General features: G+C 40.7%; 1 protein-coding gene across 1 annotated transcript in view; it reads left to right on the top strand.

Moving 5' to 3' along the window:
- Positions 1 to 344: 344 nt before the first annotated feature.
- Positions 345 to 14,180, top strand: part of LOC134806414 (proton-coupled amino acid transporter-like protein pathetic) — a 54,510-nt gene continuing 40,674 nt past the window's right edge. Inside the window, exon 1 of the mRNA XM_063779680.1 lies at positions 345 to 482. The gene's annotated coding sequence lies outside the window, so the exon portion shown is untranslated. The remainder of the gene's footprint in view (positions 483 to 14,180) is intronic.

The raw sequence follows: 14,180 nt of genomic DNA, 5'->3' as shown, positions 1-14,180 counted from the left end.
CTATAGAAGTTTCCCACTTATCCAGGACCCACTTAACCAAGTTTCACTGTATATACCTAAATAAATAAACAAGAATTTCTCGTTTAAATGTATTAATATAGATTAGATAGATATTATCGTCTTGAGAGTGGCGCATCTACTACAGTATTATTTCATCTGTGCTAAGCAGCCAGTGAAGGTTGGCGGCAATGCGAAGGCCAATGAAAGGGAATTGTAGGTAGTGACCAGTTATATCAGACCTATCAAACGTCATTAGAGGACTCTACGACTTTGGAATAGAGGCGATTTTCCTTGAATAACATTTCGTAATACTGGCCAATTCATCTCAAGAGCTCAAACAAACTGCAGTGTTGTGCTTAATGTATGAATTAAGCAGGCCACAGATGCACGCGTTTGTTTGAAAAATTACAGTTTTTGCACTTTTCCCAGTGAGTTCCAGTGTATTGTGAATTTTAGTGCGTGAATACAGTGAGGTGGAGAATGTGAGTTTTTTTTTTTTTAATTCCTAGTTATATTTGCGATTGTTGCCAAAACTCAATTTATTGTATTATAAAGGTTTATCAACACAGTAAATACAAAAAAAACGTTGCATGTATTTTTGTAACTTTTCATGATTATTTACATTAGCTTTATTTTTTTAACTTACATTTTGCTAAATTATGGAGATTATAGATATGAATTAATATATGTACATATTATTGTAAAATAATTAAGCATAAGACAAAACATTAAATGTTAATAATGTTTTATATTAATTATTTATTTAGTTTTTTTTTTCATAATCATAGCCGTTAAAAAAAAGATAGCATCATTATTATTAACGATATCTTTTTATTGACATTATTTTAGGTACCTATTTATGGAATGTCGACAAGAAATTTATGTCTTAAAAAATATCCCCTAAAAAAATTACTTATCTTGTGAAAGTAATTGTTTGGCATATTTAGGTACATAAATAAAATTATCCATCAATGACACTATTGTAGACTGGATACGCAAAAAGGGGTGCATAAACTATTTTAAGTAACCGTTTTTGCGGTCATTGTAGAGGTCCTTAACGGAAGCCTTTATCCAGTTGAGGACGGTTATTACCTGATAATACGAGTAATTAATTATGATGATGATGACTACTTTACACAATTACAGCATTAGTTAAATTCTACTTTATTACTAGTACTGCCTTGTATTTTAATCTGACGATCATTATGAAATATGTAGGTATGTATGTTTAGCCATAATTGACATACCTATATGAAAATCTATTTATCTCTCGTAACCGTAGGCTTCGCTCTACCGGCAATAGAGCTCTTTCTATCCCTCTTCATCGGACGGGTTTTATGTCCGATTCATTCTCCATTCAGGTGGCCCGCCTCTGGAATGGTCTTCCCCCTAACATTAGGAAAGCACCTAACAAGTATGCTTTTAAAAAATCTGTGCGTGATTTCTTTGCTGGCAGTTCAAAGAAGAATTAAGTATCTGTCTGACAAGTCGTATAATATCTATATATTTTATATGTATGTATGATTAGGTATATATATACAATACATATATATATATATATATATATATATATATATATATATATATATATATGTATTATTAATTTATATTTATGTATTAATGCCATATTTATTAAAGAATCATGTGATATATGTATGTATGTACATTTGTATATATTTTGTTTCTAGATAAGTTCTCTCTTGGTTTTCTAATGCACCGCCTACAATATTTTCTGCTTGGCCTTAAGGTTGACTGGTAGAGAATGCCTCATGGCATTAAGTTCGCCTTTTGTACATTAAGTTATTCTTTTGTGCAATAAAGTTTAAATAAATAAATAAATATCCTAACTTATAGATAGAACATACTACATAATAACCAACATAATAAAATAAATAAACTAAACATTAATATTAAAACTAAACTATTTTGAATAAAACACGCTTCCCTGGTCACCTTCATGCGTTATGGTGCCCAGAAGGCTGGCAGCGTTACCTTGGATGGCCAGGCTTATCCTCTGGCCGAGGTAGCTGCCAGTGCCAGCCCTCCGGTCACCTGAGGTGTCAGTAAGGCACTGGGAAATTTCTTTTGCACACTAATCTAACCACTAGGTTTTTACATGATTCATTTATGATTATACCTACATTTTCTTTGGCGTTTCCCGGCCATTTTTTTATACTGAGAAATTGATGAATGGGTTTTTTTCTTGGTTACTCACGCAAAACTGCGAGGATTTCTTTAGGTATTGGTTACCTATTAAAACGTTATTTGTGTTCATATAATAACAGTAGATAATATACGTCCGTTTATTATGTTCTCTCAGGTAAGTATAATATATAATGTTATTTGTTTTTGGTTCAATAAAGTACATAATTATTAATCCAGTACAGCTACCACCAGTTTGGCACTGACATAAACGCTAGTGTGAACGTAACTTTCTATGCATCTCGCTCGTACTGGCATATTAGCAAATTGCGAAGACGTTAGCGTACTACAGATGTAGTGCATAATAAAATTGTATTCCGTCGTATTTTCTCGGAAACGTTCGTATTTGTCATGCTACTTCAATCAACGTCAGTACTTTTTGTACCGAGACTGACTGAAATAGCAACGTTCATAGAGCACGTTCGTACGTTTCCGTGAAAATACGATAATAAATAAATACATATTGGGGACATCTTACACAGATCAACCTAGCCCCAAACTAAGCAAAGCTTGTACTATGGGTGCTAGGCGACGATATACATACTTATATAGATAAATACATACATACTTATATACATAGAAAACACCCATGACTCAGGAACAAATATTAGTGTTCATCACACAAATAAACGCCCTTACTGGGATTCGAACCCAGGACCATCGGCTTCGCAGGCAGGGTCACTACCCACTAGGCCAGACCGGTCGTCAAAATAATTAAATCAATGGAAAATAATTATGCACTTCATCTGCATATGTCAGTGTTGACACTATCTGTGACTCGTGGTACGGGTACAGATTATACAGATGTTTTATACGAGGTTATTATTCGAATCTTTGTATACATATGTTACGGCTAATGTTAGAACGTTAGAAAGTTAATTAAACTCGAGTTTACATCTCACAGCTAAATTTAGATAATATTCTTACCGGTATGGTATTCATACCGTAAGAAATTGACATAGGTAAATATCAAATAATAAAAAACTTTCTCGCAAAATAACCGTCAATGTTGCACCGCCGTTAACTTTCATATGTGTGTAATTGTCAAAACCGGACTCAAATGCGAGTCGGACTCGCCCACCGAGGGTTCCGTACTTTTTAGTATTTGTTGTTATAGCGGCAACAGAAATACATCATCTGTGAAAATTTCAACTGCCTAGCTATCACGGTTCATGAGATAGACGGACGGACGGACGGACGGACAGCGGAGTCTTAGTAATAGGGTCCCGTTTTTACCCTTTGGGTACGGAACCCTAAAAATCGTCGGTTCACACCTCGTTTCGAAATCGTTCTCGAATAAAGGACGACTCACGCTAGTCCGGGCCGTGCCCGGGCCGAGGCGTCCAACATGTCATTTTTTATGACGGTTGATCGGTGATCACGTAGTGCTTTCCGTAGAAAACGAAGCTCCGGAAGCTCCGCCCCGGCCACGGCCCGGTCTAACGTAAGTCCTTAACATGGAAAAAGTTGACAAAAAAATCGGTCAGGATCAGGATCCTTATCACACAGATAAGAGGTTAAATAGTAACGAGGCTTAAAATATATACCTAAGTATTAAATATAAGTACCAAAATTTTATTTTATGTTATACAGGGTTTTGTTATCACTGACCAAACACTGTGTATAGTCTGATAAAAAAGAGTAGAAATTAAAAAGCGGCAGTACTGTAGTGTCGTCCCTTTCAAATCAATTTATATAACAAAACGGGACGACACTACAGTATTGCCACTTTTTAATTTCTACTCTTTTTTGTCAGACTATATGTAGGTCATATACTGAACAAATTTTACTATGGGGCCAACCCCGATATCGCGAAAAAAAATTGTTAGAAAAAGACGGGAACGGGGACGGAAGTCTACTTATAGGCGTATCCAGATTAGTCAATCTTTCGCCAATCTGATTAAATTGCCCGATCGAATCAGGACGTGCCGGCCGCCGATAATGACCGATATTACCGATAAAATGAGGTGCGGACGCAAGAATACCAATTTGTGTCGCCAGTATTTTCGTTCTGGGGCATTTTTTCAATTTAGAGGGCTCTAATATCACCATAAATCTAAAATTGGAGATTGACGCCAATTTCATTTCTGATCAAATCGGTCGAGTCCCGTCTGGATACCGTGTACATGTCGCCGCGAGATACTGTCGCTCCAATCATGTGCTAGGCCTACAGCGATTATTCCGCAAGTGGGCCTCCTGTTATGTTTTCTGCGGCGCGTGACCTTTTATGTGGCACAAGGCTCGCACGCTCAATGGGTAATGATGAATAAAAAATAACTACCTAACTACCTTTAAGTATTTTTAAGGCGGTTTTTACATTGGACGAGAATCCGCTCGACGCACGAGGTATTTTTATTGAATTCCGTTAACATCGGCCGCGCAGAGTACAATTAACGAAGCTGCTTAGCATAATATTATAATATAGCTACTGTAATTGAAGTGAAATATTTAATGTAAACGAGTGTGTAGGGACAGTCTCAGAGATAACTCTGCCAAAACATGATTGTCTACGTAATTAAAAAATATTTTAAGGGGCCCACTGATTAACAGTCCGCCGGACGGTATCGGCCCGTCAGTTGTTCGGAACTGTCAAAATTTTGTTCTAACTGAGAGGCCGATACCGTCCGGCGGACTGTTAATCAGTGGGCCCCTTTAAACAGTCGTGTTTATTTAATTTTATAATCATTTTATTTAATATAAATATTTATTACTTTTTTGAACCAAACAATAAAATGCTCCATTAGAAGTATTAGAACAAATATGAAATTATTGTCAGAAAATATTTTAATTTGTTTTTATTTCAAGAAAGCTATATAAATTATAAACTGAAATAAATGTCATATACCTACTAACAAAAAGTGACCAAAGCCTCCCGTGCCCCAGGCTGGAATCGAACCAGCGTCTCGCGTTCTTACTTTAGTATCACACGTTATACATATAAATGCAATATTTCCAAACCCACACACAATAAAGTCGCTACGCAACATACGGCCTCGACCTGAGTCCAAGCCATACTTATAAAAAAAAAAAACTTATGATTCGGTTAAGTTGTGTTCTAATGTATGGGGAAGACAATAAAATTATAGCCAGCATTCAATGAATGTAGTATGATACCTTTGGGTATGGTGCTTTACGCACACTAGTGTCCCATGCCCTCCCCCTGACGCACCCCCCCCCCCCCCCCCCCCCCTTTTACCATGAAATATGTCCCGGTTGACGGTTTTTTTTAATTTTTGAGAAAAGTATTAGAATTAAAATAGGAATAAAATGTCAAGGTAAGAAATAATCCTTAATAAATTTTAAACAAAAAAGGTTATACAGGTTTACTCGGGTAATTCCGAATGTCGAAAACTGTCGGATAATTCCGAAAGAGACTTTTATTATGATGGAATTTAGGGTGATTTTCATCTGAATTTCGGAATTATCCGACATTCGGTAATACCCGAATACACCTTATGCAACTTTTTGGTAAGACTCATGTTATATTGAACTTCAACGAGTTTTTCAACAAGCAGCATACCCAAAGGTATCATACTATTTACATTCATTGAATGCTGGCTATAATTTGTTTTTCAAAAAACACAATATGACCGAATCATTACGGTAGTAATTGAAGACCGAATTGTTTGTTTATCAAAACACAATGGAAAACTTATAGAATGGCTATCGCGCACGAAATTCACCCAAATTGCACGTGTCCACTCCCAGACGCACTTGCCGGGCTACTAAGGGAACTGCCATACAAAGACGAATGCTAAGGCATGTTCGTCACACAAAGGGGGGCCCATTTGGAGGCGTCACAGGATAATTTTTAACTTCGATAAAACTACGTAATATGGCAGTATGCATTCTTTGATTCTGGTGACTGGTAGGGGAAATGTTGATGAATAATATTATACTGTGGTTAAGCCTTCGAGCAACACCGGCTTCCGACACATCGGAAGGGAGGGGCCCAAGCGATATCTCACCGTACAAATCTTTCTGCCATTTTTCGCGGGGGGAAAGCTGCACACAGTCGCACTTCTCACACACTTACATACAAAATCCAATCTGTAATGACGACACAAATACATAGAAAATGACACACTTCAAAGACAAATCTTGCAAACCTCGATCTCTTTTTGTGTACGGACGAGTGACAAGTGTCACAACACGCACACTAACACATTTTCGTTGAAGTATGTTACTGTATTCTGAGAGATGAGAAGTCGGATTTGTGGCTCGACCGATCCGCAATTTGTACTGAGCGAGCAAAATCGATAAATCCAACAATTACATGAGACTAAAATATAATAATTGTGTTTGAATGTAATTAAACGTATGATATGTAAAAAAAATATTACATGTGAAATGTAACACTTTCTTTTTGTAAATTTGATGTCCCCGACCTCTTTTTATAACAAAAAACCGAGCAAACAGGCATTTTTATGCAGCAGTGTTCACGCGCGCGTCTGGACTCGGTCTAGTGAAAAATCCAAGTGCAACTAGTTTTATTACCCGCGCTAGATTAGATTGACGCGCTAATCTTGTACCTCGGCAGAGGGGAAATAGTGCGAATGCCGCCTCCCTTCCGTGTTGCTCGAAGAGTTAAGCGGATTGATAAGCATTTCGACGGAGAAATTTAAAACGAATAACGGATGCAATAGCATGCGCGTCACCAGGAGGAGTACAAAAACGGATGCTATGCAATACGCGTCCGCGAACGTGTTAAGGTCGCGAGACTCACGCTCCGCTTCTATGGTTTATTGTCAAAACAACATCAACTCATGGCGCAAAATACTGGTTCTGTGTGCCGGTTCTATACGTCAGTAATAATAGTTCAATGGAATTGGTTCAGTAATACGAGCTTAAAATTACGAAAAATATTTTTTCCCAAACTGAAGACACGCTTTGCTCTCGTTTCGCGCTCACTTGGTCAAAAACAAATTTGTTGTTAAAAATCTAAGTTAGCTTAATATATATTGTTATTAAGAATTACGTCACAATGAATGAATAAATGGTCAGCAAAATAGTAGAACAATGCCAAGTAATAGCAGCCTTTATATGTACCTACCTTAGTAAGTACCTATAGGCATACAGGTTGATGTAGAAATGGGACCTTTTCCTTACACTTTAAAATATATTTTTTTTTCTTATATAATTTCACTTGAAATACCTAGGTTGTGGACTTTCAATTCAATCCAGTTCAAACCTTGATGGATATTGTAATGACAAAATCTTGTTTCAAACTGACTCAGTGAAAACTAGAGTAGCTTCGTTTCTTCAAACATAAACGTCACTTTCGACACTGACACATCTAATCCATATCGTTTCTAGATCTATTAATTGACGTATCTTAAAGTTCGAATCGGGCAATAGGGTCCCGTTTTTACCCCTTAGGTACGGAACCCTAAAAAGGAAAGAATGAGGAAAATCAAGCCTATTGACGACCGTTCTGGCCTAGTGGATAGTGATCCTGCCTGCGAAGCCGATGGTCCTGGGTTCGAATCCCAGTAAGGGCATTTATATGTGTGATGAACACTAATATTTGTTCCTGAGTCATGGGTGTTTTCTATGTATATAAGTATGTATTCATGTATATAAGTATGTATATCGTCGCTTAGCACCCATAGTACAAGCTTTGCTTAGTTTGGGGCTAGGTTGATCTGTGTAAGATGTCCCCTAATATTTAATTATTAATATTTATTTATTTATGTTTGTATGGAAGCGGTCGTCCAATATCGTCTTATGAGCGTTAAAAACAACACACTATACAGTAATTATTTTCGCGTGACTGTGAAACAGTGTCATTGACGGGCGGCGAGTAGTGTGATAAGAATCACTGATAATGCATTAAACACTTGTAAGTACTTGAGCTCCATGATGGAGTATTTAAAGGTGAGGCTCCATTAATCCATTTATAATAATTAATTATCCATAAACCCATTTCTATTATGGGCCATCTGCTAAGGCCCACTAGCACCATTCACTAACCCGGGGTTAATTGGTTAAACCTGGAGTTAATATGGTGCCCAGTATAATTTGATACTGAGTTAACGGTTTAAGAGCCAACGGGAGTGGTCATTTCTCCATACAAACGTACTCCTCGTTTTCCTCCGTGGTTTTTGAAGCTAGAGCAATGATTTTTTCAACACAGATTAATATTGTCAATATCTGTGTCGGACCGTTTTGCTTTTTCTGATATTTTTGTTTTTTAAGGCGCTAGAGCCCTTCTAAAATGGCCAAAATGGCCTAATTGACTATGCCGCAATGAGAGGCGTGGCATTCAAAACTGATATCAATTAGCCAAAAAAGCAAAACGGTCCGACACAGATAATTTCATAATCATTTAGATTTCCAAATTTGGTTACGATTGGTTAAGTTTTGGAGGAGGAAACAGAGGAGTACGAAACCTCGATTTTTGAGATTTTTACGCAGGATTTTTCGCCTTGTCCTTATCGCACTACTTTTAGGTGCCGCTTCCGTTAGCGAGACGGGTATATTTACCTAAAATATTTAAAACTCAGCTCCTGTTTCGTCTTAACCGGTAAACCCCGGGTTAGTGGGATGGTGCGTAGGTCACGTCGCGCTATCGAACGAAATTCTCACTAGGGGTAATTTACTTAGGATACTGAAATGTATCGATTTCTAACTAAAAATCTACCACAAGGTAGACTCGATACAAATTTCGTCGCTTTGCTTCAGGTAGCTAAAAGTACATCCGTTCCACACCAATTTTGGGGTTTGACATGAGCCGCGCGTGGCGCTGTCGCCACTTAGCGGCAATATCTGTCCTGATCGTAACAGACGCGTTTTGTTAGAGAGCGAGTCTTTTGTACCTAGTACTATTATTTATTCTGTGGTTCAGGCTCGAATCATGCTATGCCTTTCTAATATATGGCACTATCCCTTTCGGCTATTTAGGGTTGTCAAAATTCAAGTGATTATCTTATCTGTGGTCGTGCACGCAAAAGGAAGACAAGTGGTGCCAACCCTAAAATTGCTCGGAGCAATGCTGAGCCGAACGGAGCCGAGTTCGACCGAAGTCAGGAGTGTCTCCCCACTGGTAAAATCTAAATTCAAAAATGGCTGTAAAAAAACACACTCTGTAGTGTAACGTACTCTCGCATGGATGTCGAACAGTTGTCGTTGACGCGAGACGCCGGTACGTAGTGTGATAAGATCAACTGATAATGAGGCTGTGAAAATACGTGTAGTTCCGCTGTGTCATTATCATTAGGTAAGTTATTTTAAACCTCGTAGGTCCCCGTGTACTTGTACAAGTACATATTAAATTCGAGTTTTGAACTCATTTAGAAATAAAAGAAAGTTCCAAATTCAAAAGCACAAAATTTTCCCTGGGTCTTACGAGGTTAAAACGCCTCAATAATGTAGGTAGGTATATGTAAATTTAAAATTAGTATATTGTTACTTGAGAATTGTAGTTGATAAGAATTGTGTGTTGTGTGTGTACTGTTATCATTAGGGACTTGTAACTGTCCTTAAGGGGCCCACTGATTACCAGTCCGCCGGAGGATATCGGCCTGTCAGTTAAACGCAAAAAAATCGTCGGTGCGAATAAAAAAATCGCCATGTATTTTTAAGCTACTTTTCAGGAGACAAAAATAACTGTTTATTTTCCTGTTTGTAATATATTTGATGCACCTGTATTTTTTTTCTAATAGATCAATGATTTTTACATGATACTCATGAAGAAAATAAACAGTTTTTTTTCGTAATTTTTTACAATATTATTATTTTAACCAATATTTTGCTACATAGCGACTTAAATTGGGTTCACTTAAAATCGTCATGTGTGAAGTTTGTACACATAGCGATTTGTTGCCAAAGTAGCATTAGTACGAGAGATGATACATAGCGATTTTAGGGTCTTTTTTTTTAATACCACATCGGTGGCAAACAAGCATACGGCCCGCCTGATGGTAAGCAGTCACCGTAGCCTATGGACGCCTGCAACTCCAGAGGTGTTACATGCGCGTTGCCGACCTTTTAAAAACCTGTACACTCCTTTTTTGAAGAACCCCACACTGTAGACCCTCGGGAAAACCTCGGAAGGGAGCTCATTCCACAGCCGGAGCGTCCGCGAGAGGAAATTCCTCTTAAATCGCACAGTACGCGACCATTTAGGTTCTAGGGTGTGAGGATGAACACCCTGCCGACGACGAGCGGTGCGGTGATAGAAAGCGGCCGTTGGCATCATGTCAAATAGTTCCTCAGAGCACAGCCCATTGTACAAGCGGTAGAACACACACAAGGAGGCAACATCTCTCCTTAGACTTAAAGGTTCAATACCGCTTGTGAGTTTGAGATCATCGACGATTCTTACAGCGCGCCTTTGGACTGAGTCGAAGAGTCCAAGCTGGCATCCAGGTGCTCCTGTTCTATTTTTTTTGTACGAATGTTGTTCTATGTTCACATAGCGGAATTGTTATTTTCAAAACTAATAAAAATATAACAAAAATATTTATGTGGGTCGACGGGAAATTGAAAAAGGAATTCAAATATGCCAAAATCAAAAAATCGTAAAAAAACACATAGCTATTTTTTTATTCGCACCGACGAAATGACAGTTCGCGAACAAATGACAGGCTGATATCGTCCGGCGAACTGGTAATCTGTGGGCCCCTTTACATTGCAGTAGGTTCAAGATTTTCGCCGAACTTTTCAAGAATCGGAATATTATGTAACAGTATTTAACGGTTAATTGAGTTGACGCGTGACCAGAGGGCTGGGTCATATCTAGCGCAGCGGATCAGCATTGCCATACAACGCGGCAATGCTGCCAGCCTTCTGGGCACGCTGCCAATAGACGGCGATTTGGGGCAAATTTTCTATTTATAGTTTATTTTTAAGCTTAGTTTTTAATTTTAGTTTGTATTTCCTATTTTAAGGCTTTTTATTGTTTAAAAAGAGTATTTGGCTGTATTTAAAATAAATGGTTGTATGTATGTATTTAACGTATCTTAAAGTTCGAATCGGGCCAAAAGGAGCGCCGGCCACTTCTCTAGAGACGCAGCGCTCCGCTCTACAATATACTCCGCCGGTGTTTTGCCTGCTCTACTTGAGCCTCCTAGCATTCTAATGGGGCCCACTGATTAACAGTCCGGCGGACGGTATCGGCCTGTCAGTTAGAAAAAAAATTGACAGTTCCGAACAACTGACAGGCCGATACCGTCCAGCGGACTGCTAATCGGTAGGCCCCATTAGAATGCCAGGAGGCTCAAGTCATCATCATCATCATCATCATCAGGCTATAGTAGTCCACTGCTGGACATAGCCCTCCCCTAAAGAGCGCCATAGCGCCCTGTCCTCAGCTTGCCGCATCCAGCATCTGCCTGCAGTCTTTCGCAGATCGTCATCCCACCTGGTCGGAGGGCGTCCTACACTACGTTTGCCAAGTCGCGGTCTCCACTCAAGAACACGTTTACCCCAGCGGTTGTCGGTCCTTCGTGCGATATGGCCAGCCCACTGCCACTTCAGCTTGCTAATTCTTAGAGCTATGTCGATAACTTTGGTTCTCTGTCGGATGTATTCGTTACGAATCCTATCCTTCAGAGAAACTCCGAGCATAGCTCTCTCCATAGCTCGCTGAGCGACTTTGAACTGGTGGACCAACCCTACCGTGAGTGTCCATGTCTCGGCTCCGTAGGTCATGACGGGTAGGACGCACTGATTGAAAACTTTTGTTTTCAAACATTGCGGTATGGATGACGAGAAGACTCGGCGCAGTTTCCCAAACGCTGCCCAGCCCAGCTGGATCCTCCTCTTGGCCTCCTTCTCGAAATTGTTTTTACCTAACTGCAGAATCTGCCCGAGGTAAGTGTATTCGGAAACGATTTCAAGAAGGTGACCATTTACGACTATCGGTATTGGATCAATGTGGCCATTGATCATGACTTTGGTTTTATCCAAATTCATGCCAAGACCGATGCGTCGCGAGGCTGCAGCTAGGCCGTCCAGCATCCGGTTCAGCTCCTCTAGCGACTCCGCCATTAAGACTATGTCATCTGCGAATCGTAGGTGTGAGATGTAGTCGCCGTTTATGTTAATGCCCTTACCTTTCCAGTCCAGCGTCTTAAACATATCTTCCAACGCGCTTGTGAACAGTTTCAGGGATATAACATCCCCCTGTCTCACTCCTCTGCGCAATTGGATGGGTTTAGACTGCTGACCCTGTACTTGGACACTCATGGTGGCGCCTTCGTAAAGACATCTCAACACCTCGATATAACGATAGTCTATTTGGCATCGCTGTAAGGATTCCAGAACAGCCCAGGTCTCGACAGAGTCAAAGGCCTTCTCATAGTCCACAAAGGCTAGACACAGGGGCTGATTATATTCTTCGGACTTCTGTATAATCTGCCTCACTGTGTGAATGTGGTCTATGGTGCCATATCCTCCGCGAAATCCTGCCTGCTCCGGCGGCTGGAACTCGTCGAGTCTCCTAGCGAGACGGTTCGTGACCACTCGTGAGAACAGCTTATAGACGTGGCTCAGGAGCGAGATGGGTCTGTAATTTTTAAGGAGGGTTTTGTCCCCCTTCTTAAAAAAGAGCACCACCAAACTCCCGCTCCACGCCTTTGGAGTTCTCCCACTGTGAAGGACGGCGTTGAAGAGGTTCTGTAATTCCTGTATAACAGGGGCTCCTCCAGCTTTCAAAAGCTCTGATGTTATTCCGTCCTCACCGGGGGCTTTTCCATTTTTAAGCTGCCTCAGAGCTAACACGATCTCGTCTTGGCTGATCTCTGGCAGTTCGTCGGTGTAGTGGCGTGTCAGGGTGGCTCTGGAATCGTGGTCGTCTCGTCGGGAATGAGGGGCATGTGCAGCGTATAATCGGCCATAGAAATCCTCAATCTTGGCGGAGATCTCCGGCTTCGACAATACGGTCCTCCCGTCGCGCGTTTTAAGCTTCGTCAGGTGGCTCCTGCCAAGCTGCTGAGTGAATACTTTGGACCCTCGGTTTCGCTCTATCGCCTCTTTAATGAGGCGTGTGTTGGAGCTCCGAAGGTCGCGCCGTACCATCTTCGCTATTCGCTTGTTCAGGTCTGACCTCTCCGACGAAGTCGCTTGGGTAGTTTCCCGTCTTTTTGTCATCAATCCGAGGGTCTCAGCCGAGAGTTTGGATTTCTTGCCAGTCCGCTGCGTTCCGCAGAATTTGACGCCCTCATCCCTCAGAGTTTCGACCAGATTATGTAGGGTTTCGTCAGCGTCATCGGTGGGTTCCAAGGCAACAAATCTATCCCTGAGAAGCTGCTGGAACTTCTCAGTACCCGCCATGATTTGGATTGGGTTAGGGCGGAGCGTGGACTTCATCAGACGGTTTCTTTCAAGCTTCAAGTTGATATTCAGAGAGCCTCGGAGGAGTCGGTGATCAGATCCGGTATTGAACCTGTTGATCACTGAGACATCTCTGAATATGTGCCTGCTATCCGTTATGATGAAGTCGATCTCATTTTTAGTCACAGTGTCGGGGCTTTGCCATGTCCACTTCCTTTGAGGCTGTTTCTTAAAGAAGGAGTTCATTAAGAACAGTCCCTCTTTCTCAAGGAAGTTGACAAGCATTTGCCCCCTGTGATTCCTAACTCCGTAACCATGCGGGCCTATCCGGGATTCGTTGCCAGTCTGGGTTCCCACCTTGCCGTTAAAGTCCCCCATAACAACATTGAAGTGGGCCTTAGTGGTGTTGTGCAAGGCTTTGGATATGTGTTCGTACATATCCTCCACTTCATCATCCGAGTGTGCCGAGGTCGGTGCGTAAACCTGAATTACCTTCATGCTGTAGCGCTTCGACAGCCGAAGGATCAGGTACGCTACCCTGGTCGACACACTGGAGATTTCTTCAACGTTGTTAGAGAGGGCCTTATTGACGAGGAAACCTACACCACCCTGGGATGTTTTGTCACCCTCGCGAAAGTAGAGAAGGTGGCCCGAGTCTAGGGTTACGGTGTCCTCCCCCTCTCTACGGACTTCACATAACC

Source organism: Cydia splendana, chromosome 3 (genome assembly GCF_910591565.1).
Source record: "Cydia splendana chromosome 3, ilCydSple1.2, whole genome shotgun sequence".
NCBI classification, from domain to species: domain Eukaryota; kingdom Metazoa; phylum Arthropoda; class Insecta; order Lepidoptera; family Tortricidae; genus Cydia; species Cydia splendana.
The sequence above is the reverse complement of the archived record's forward strand: the minus strand, read 5'-3'. Positions and strand labels throughout refer to the sequence as shown.